This window comes from Octopus sinensis, unplaced genomic scaffold, assembly GCF_006345805.1.
Source record: "Octopus sinensis unplaced genomic scaffold, ASM634580v1 Contig18962_ERROPOS340861, whole genome shotgun sequence".
NCBI lineage: Eukaryota > Metazoa > Mollusca > Cephalopoda > Octopoda > Octopodidae > Octopus > Octopus sinensis.
Window position 1 is genome coordinate 87627 of NW_021836147.1, and position 8126 is coordinate 95752.

The following is an 8126-nucleotide window of genomic DNA, read 5'->3' on the forward strand; positions in this document are numbered from 1 at the left end:
AGATTATTTTCGGAATATTTTCCCATTATGCACCGTTTTAGGTATTTATACCTGAAAACCTCTATCTTTAAAACTACTTGTTCGATTTACGCCAAACTTGTTTTATTGCGTTCGTATCAACATATCACGGTAAATCTAACTTCATAGTATTTTCCTATTATGTGCTGGGTAACATTGCAAGCAAGCAAGATTCAAACTGACTTTTAATGTATTATATATATTGATTGATTGATTGATTCTAGTTTCAGCTTATGAGCTGTGGCCATGCTGGGGCACCGCCATTTGGTGTTGCTACTTGGTTTCACTTCATGGAGGCTTTCTAGCAACTGCTATTTGGTGCATGAGAGAGTTCGATGCAGCTGCCCTCATCTGCCCCTCCTGCCGTGAAGTTGGTTCATCTGGGACACCTGACAGGAAGAGATCCAGCTTCATTTTAAAGACATCTGTATCCACCCCATGCAGGTCTCTCAGGTTCTTCGGGAGGATATTGAAGAGCTGTGGGCCTCGGAAGCCCAGGCTATCACAGAATCTTGTCCTACATCTTGATGGCAGGTTTGGAGTCCTAGGCACCACGCAGTGGCGCCCAGTTCTGGCATTTGCGTAACTCTCGATGCCAAAGTTCAGGACACTTCCCTCCAGGATCTTCCAGATGTATATTATGGCATATCTTTCCCGCCTACGCTCCAGAGAATATAATTTTAATCTCTTGAGTCTTTCCCAGTAGCTTACATTCTGCATAGAGGCTATCTTCTTTGTGTAGCTTCGTTGGATCGCCTCAAGTTCTGTGATCAACTTGACACTGGATGGTGACCATAGCTGAGAGCAATAGTCAAAGTGGCTTAGGACAAGTGTCTTCCAGAGGACCATCATGGTTTTTTGTTCTCTTGTTCTAAAGGTTCTAAGAATCCATCCAGCCAGCCGTCTACATTTCATTGTCAGTTTAGCAACATGTACATGAAAGGTCGCGTCATCACTCATGTGAATACCCAGGTCACGCACTGATTGTGCCTCTGGGATTGCAATCCCTCCGGGTCCAGTGTATTCATTGGGTATTGCATTCAGTTTTGCATGCTGATAGTATAAATCTTGAAATTTTCCAGCATTGAACTGCATGCTATTCTTTTCAGCCCACTTGTATATTTCGTCCAGCTCACATTGCAGGTGTTTAGTGTTCTCAGGGTTCTGTATTGCCTGTGAAACTTTTGTATCATCTGCATAACTTGTGATCGTGGCTCTCTGCGTGGCTGAGGGCATGTCTGAGAGGGCCATTATGAACAGTAGTGGTCCCAGAACAGTGCCCTGCGGAACACCGCTCACTATTTGTGTGTTAATGGAGGTGGCCCCATTGGCTACTACCACCTGACTTCTATCCTTCAGAAAGTCATGAAGCCATTCTCCCAGTTTTCCAACTATGTTGAGATCACGCAGTTTGTGACATATCATTCCATGATCGACTTTATCAAAGGCCTTTGCAAAGTCGAGATATATCACTTCCACATTTGAGTGGTTGAGCAGCCGTTTCAGCACCCAGTCATAGTGTTGTAGGAGCTGAGTTAAACAGCTTCTCCCTGGTCGGAAACCATGTTGGGTGTCGGGCAGCAAGTCATTCTCTTCAAGGAAGGTGATCAGCTTCCTTCTGACTATTCGTTCCATGACCTTGCTGATGTGTGAGGTTAGAGAGATAGGTCTATAGTTCTTGGCTTCCGCTCTGCTACCTCCTTTATGAATGGGGCATATTTTACCTTCCTTCAGTTTTCCTGGAAGTTTGCCAGCTGCAAGGAAGCTCTGAAAGAGGAACTGCAGTGGTCTTGCTAGGACTCTCTTACATGCTTTTAGGAGGATTGCCGGGAATCCATCGGGGCCAGTAGCTGAGTCTGTTTTCATTTCATCTATAGCCTTGGTTACATCGTCTTCCTTTATATCGATGTAATCTATCGTCGCCGCCTCTGATTTTATATCTGCAGTGGTAAAAAAGTCAGTTGGATTGGTGATTTGGAGATGCCCAAGGGGTGGAGTGAAAACACTCTTGAATTGCTCATTCAGTATTTCACTTACCCTCATTGGTTTTCCTGTAAGTGTGCCATCCTTTTCGAGGAGTGGCCCTATTCTACAGTGCACTGTAGCTGTTTCTTTGGCATACCTGTAGAAAGCTCTGGGGTTAGATTTTATGTTTTCTATAGCCCAGGCTTCTTTGTCTGCTCTTTCTTTTTCATGGGAGAGTTGCAGACATTTTTCGATTTCCAACAGTTTTATTTTTAGGCGGGACTTTTCACTACTTTCAATCTGTTTGTTTAGGCGATTTGAAAATTTCGTACGCCGTCTCATTAAAATTTTCCTCTCTCTGGGGATTTTGTTCTTGTGTACAGTGGCCTTTCTCTCTGGACACATTTGTAGCATATGGCTTGCATTACAGACATGAATTGTTGAAGTTTCACGTCGATGTCTGGCGAGGAGAGACATTTAGGCCAGTTTTGTTTGAGGATCTCTTTCTCAATTTGTTTCCAGTTTGCCTTATGGTAGTTCAAGCTGGAAAGATTTTGAGGGTTTCTTGTAGGCTGCATGTCCGTGCTCTCTTTTGGCCCGTACATGGTCAGCTCTATCATGTTGTGATCCGAGAGTAGTGTCGGTGTCACTTTCACATTACGGATGAGATCCATGTCATTTGTGAAGCAGAGATCCAGTGTGTTACCTGCCCTGGTTGGTTGGAGTATTACCTGCTCCATGTACAGGGTGTTGATGAGGTTCAGGAGGGACCTCGCCTGTCCTCGTTCACATCTTGTCATTCCTGGGAGAGAAAGGCCCTCGGGCCATCTGACATTGGGCAGATTGAAGTCTCCCATAAGAAGCACACCTATGTGTTGTTCTAATGTGGTTAGAATTTCTTCTATTTTTATAAGGCAGTCTTCAAACTTGCCCACATGGCTTGGGGCATCTGGAGGGCGATATGTAGCACACACAACTACATCAAGTTGCCTAATATGAACAATTAGTGTGTCACACACCGAGTTTGAGTATGACAAGAGGACCTGGGGTGTGAGGTCCTCACGGATGTACATAGCAACACCTCCATGACTCCTTTCTTTCCTGTCGGTCCGTAGTACAGCATACTGTGGTATGTGTAACTCCGCATCTGCTATGTCCGGTTTCAGGTGCGTTTCTGTAAGTGCTATGCATAAGGCTTGATTGCATGCAACAAAGTCTCTCAGGAACGGGATCTTTGTCCTGTTACTGAGTGTTTGCAGTCCTCTGATGTTCAGTAGGAGTATCGAGGTGAGGTGTACGTTGTTGCCGGCGGTGTCCATCCTGTGTCTGTTTGCTGTGGTGGTCTGGTATATAGTGGGTAGTCCCACCTGCGGGCTTGGGTTTGATGAAGCCAGGTCAGCTGCTGTACAATCTTTTGTGCCATGCACAAAAAAGATTGTTGCTCAGCAGCTGCTCTTTCGATAACATCATGTTGGCTGTTTGTGGCGCGCACAACATCTGCGTACCTCCGCTTTGGGGCAGGTGGTGCGTGGTCCATCCCTTTTCTTTGTGTTGATGGTTTGTCCATCTGCCTCGTGTCTCTGTGGCAGGGTCCCCGATGTGCAAAGCGGCAGCCTGCACCTTCCTTTCCGTGCCAGCAGGAACTTCTCAGGTAGAACATACACACCCGTGTGCGCTGTTTGGTTCCATCCTTTGCGGTTCCACTTCTATTTCTGGTTGTTTCACTCTTTGGTCCTGCTTGAGCTTTTTCTTTTCCTTTAGCTCTTCCAGTCCTTCTTTTAGTTCTTCTTCCTCCCTCTACCTCTTCACCGGGTTCTCCGTCTCCATGGCCCTTGCTGTCGGTTGGAGAACTTGCACCTGGGTTCACTTCCCGGGCAGGTTTCCCATTCAAAACCTCCTCCCGGGCGTCCACCTAATATATAAATATTAGGGAATAAATCCAAACTTACAGGGAAAAATCAGATTTGGGATTGAATCCAATTTTATAGCAAAATATTATATTATATTAAATTAGAGACAAAACCACTATTAGGCAAATCATACAATGAAAAACTTAAGCCAATACATAAGATTATTTAATTTATATTATTTAAATATATAACAAAATTATTAAAAAAATATAATTAATATATCACTACGATCGTTTCATGGCTGTTAATTTCTTTAAATTTTCAAGTTACAGTCATTCATCAGGTGGTTTAAATATTTATCTTGGCAATAATGATGAATGACTGTAACTTGAAAATTTAAAGAAATTAACAGCCATGAAACGATCGTAGTGATATATTAATTATATATTTTTAATAATTTTGTTATATATTTAAATAATATAAATTAAATAATATTATGTATTAGCTTAAGTTTTTCATTGTATGATTTGCCTAATAGTGGTTTTGTCTCTAATTTAATATAATATATATATAATATATATATATATATACATATATCAGTTTCTGTTATATACATATATATATATATATGTATATGTATGTATATTTTTCTATTTTGGATATATTTGGGATACTTAGGTCTGCTCAGGACTTGGTGCTTGCTTTTTCCATGGTTATGAGTAAGTATTTCACTTATATCTCGCGTATTTGCCGCTGAAGAGGGGAAAATTTTTCTTATGAATTAATCCCGAAATTGGACCAATACGGTAATAACGATTTTTTTAAAGATTTCTATCAGTTTGTTTCGAGACGCATAAATTATAATGGTTATCGACAATTTTTTGTTTCGGCATATTTGGCATTAGAATTTTCCTTCTGCCCTTATCTTGTAAATTATTTATAAATTTAACCTTTAAAGGTATTTTTTGATATGCTGGCCATTGATAATTTTTTTTTCCCGAAACAAATTTTATCCTACGTTAATTATATATATATATATATATATATATATATATATATATATACATGTGTGTGTGTGTATGTATGTATACACACACACACACACACACACACACCACACACACACACACATATATATATATATATATGGACATACATCATAATCAGAACAAAGGACTTGATACATTAGACAGGAATGAATGAATAATTCATTTGGTAAAAGTGAAACACCAACTTCAAAGTTTTGTGGAGGACGCCTTACAGAGCTATGTAAAATTATTATTTGCTGATTTCTATAAAGGGGAGGGTGAAGAAGATGGTAGAGGTGGACGGGATAGATAGAATGAAAGTATAGGAATTATAAGAAAATATCTAATCGATGCTTACTTCCCCATTAATTGCAGTAACATATATTTTATAGTAACTTATGGTTTAATGTATTTCTCAATTCAGATTTTATATCAATTTAATCACATGCTTTTATATTATTTACTGATATATTCTGAGTGTTTTATATTGTTTTCCTGCAATAAAATTTAAACTTCACACATTTAAATATGTCAGCTGTTAAACAATTGTTAGATGTATTGATATTTGATTGTGTATGGGTTTTATACACTTATAATGAGATAAATCTAAGATATTAAGATTCGAAAATTATGAGACACTATTCTATGGAAATTATCCCATTATTTATTGTTTTTTAAACGTTTTCATTTTCCAAACTGTTAATATGTAATTTTACCCTTATCTTGTTATCGTCTATTGTTTCAAACAATTAAACTATAAACGATATTAACAAAAGTAATTCCTGATATTGTAATAACTTCTAAACAAATTTTTCTCAAGTTAATGTACATGATTTGTTCCTCTTTTGTATTGAAGGACTACTTCTATATTGAATTTTTCAAAACGTATTGCTCTTTACATTGAAAATGTTTTATGTACAAAAATAAATTTTCTATTAACTGGAACAGTTTGTATTACTTTATTCACTCATGTCTTATTTTGTTCCACACCTTTCCAATTTTATATGCAAATATATTAATTTTAGTCATATAATTAAAAATCATTTCCTTAAGCTTAATTCATTTCAATTTTTCATATATGGTTTTACACTTTCTTAGATTCCAGCTTCAATTAAACCTTCACCAAAATTATCATATAATTTCAGTCATGTAATGTGTACGGGTTCGTGCAAGAAACACGGTTACACGCTAACACAAATTGTATTCAATATGGTCAGAAAGAGTAGAATAACTCTTTTTTCCAGCATTATTTTAATCACTCGCTACTCCGAGCTTAGGACTGTCATATTTAGCGGGTGATGTACACATGCAAAACTTGTGGTAGCATTCCTTTTATTCCTTTTCATTGTGGACTTGACAGATTATTGGTTAGTTTTTTAATCTTGAAATTTTTTTTTTCTGAAAAATGGCGCAGGAGTGGCTGTGGTAATTAGCTTGCTAACCAACCACATGGTTCCAGGTTCAGTCCCACTGCGTGGCATCTTGGGCAAGTGTCTTCTACTATAGCCCCGGGCCGACCAATACCTTGTGAGTGGATTTGGTAGACGGAAACTGAAAGAAGCCTGTCGTGTATATGTATATATATATGTATGTGTGTGTGTGTTTGTGTGTCTGTGTTTGTCCCTCTAGTATTGCTTGACAACCGATGCTGGTGTGTTTATGTCCCCGTCAATTAGCGGCTCGGCAAAAGAGACTGATAGAATAAGTACTGGGCTTACAAAGAATAAGTCCCGGGTCGATTTGCTCGACTAAAAGGCGGTGCTCCAGCATGGCCGCAGTCGAATGACTGAAACACGTAAAAGAGTAAAGAGAGTAAAGATATGAAGGAATTTTTTTCCAATTTTGTTTTAATATGTTATGAATCCCTGATCAAACGTAATCCCAAACTTATCCTGGTGTTGCAATAGTGGGTTCGACTTTTGAGGCCATTGCCATCTATTCCTTTCGATGGAGTGTAATATTGATTGTCAAAGAAGTAGCTGTTTTCTAACCCCGAACGTAACCCTTCTAGCATGAATTCTTTCGAAGATGGCCTCTGAATTATGTGCGGACATTTACATGAACCACAATTCTACCGCCTCAAATTTCAATTTCTTCAGGTGCAGAGGATAGTCACGTCGAAACTAACTGCGATTGTTACTATGCTAACTCTTTCTGAAATGTGATTTAAAATGCATATCATACCTTATGAAACTAGGAACCAATCTGCATAATGGTTTTTAATATGATTCCCAGTAAATTGCTTAACCACTGGGTACCTTAAGTTGATTTTGCAACAATGGAGCGTAAGTTTAAATTACATGGCTTAGGACGCTTTACATACGATGTATAGAGATATTTAGGTCTTAGCGAATTTCTTTACAGTTATGAATTTTTGATTGTCCATAAAAGTTGTTTGATTTTATATCAAACTTTGTTGCATAATTCAGCTTCTTTCCATTACATTACTTTTGAAATTGTTAATTTTCCTGCTTTTTCTATTGCTTATTAATTTGTGTTTGTTTCTAATACACCTTGGATTGTTGATCCTTTCATTTCTCTAAGATCGTGAGCCTATCATGGGTATTACAATGGCTCCTTCTGTGTCAGCTTCTTAAACTGCGTTAGAGAAATCCACTGCTTTTTGCACTTCCTTTGTAATATTTGACTTTATACGATTTACTGAAATGTTTGAGCTCTCTCACTTTTTCTGAACGCTAAAAATTCCTCTAAATGTTTATTCTAGTTCATGGGGGTGGGGTTAAAACCTTTTTTGATTTTTATCTGTTATGAATTTTTTGTAAACCTTTTGGGAAAATTGCTATAGTCGAAATTTCCAACAGAATTCTTCAGTATCTTTAATAAGATCTATTATGCCAGGTATAGAATTTGGAATATGTGTGTGTGAGAGAGAGGGTTTCGTTCTTAAGTATCTTTCAGTATGCTTCCTTTATTTATTTATTTATTTATTCCACACCTCTATTTCTTTCTTTTTGTCGTTTTGTACGCTTCATATTCAAAATTTATTTCATCCCATTCTTTAGATGTATCCCATATATTCGAGAGTTATGTTGCGATTGATATCACAGCAGCCGTATTCGGGGTTTCTGAAAAACTGTAATGTGTTTCAATGCTAGTACAAACTCTATTTTATCCCCGTAAATACAGGTTTGTTCTTCCACTTCTATACTGTTACCTGTATAGTAGTGAGCGTTTAGTTTCTTCAGCCTCTTTTTGTCGGAAATCTCTGCTCATGTTCCACGTGCGTTCTCATTGTTGCAAAACG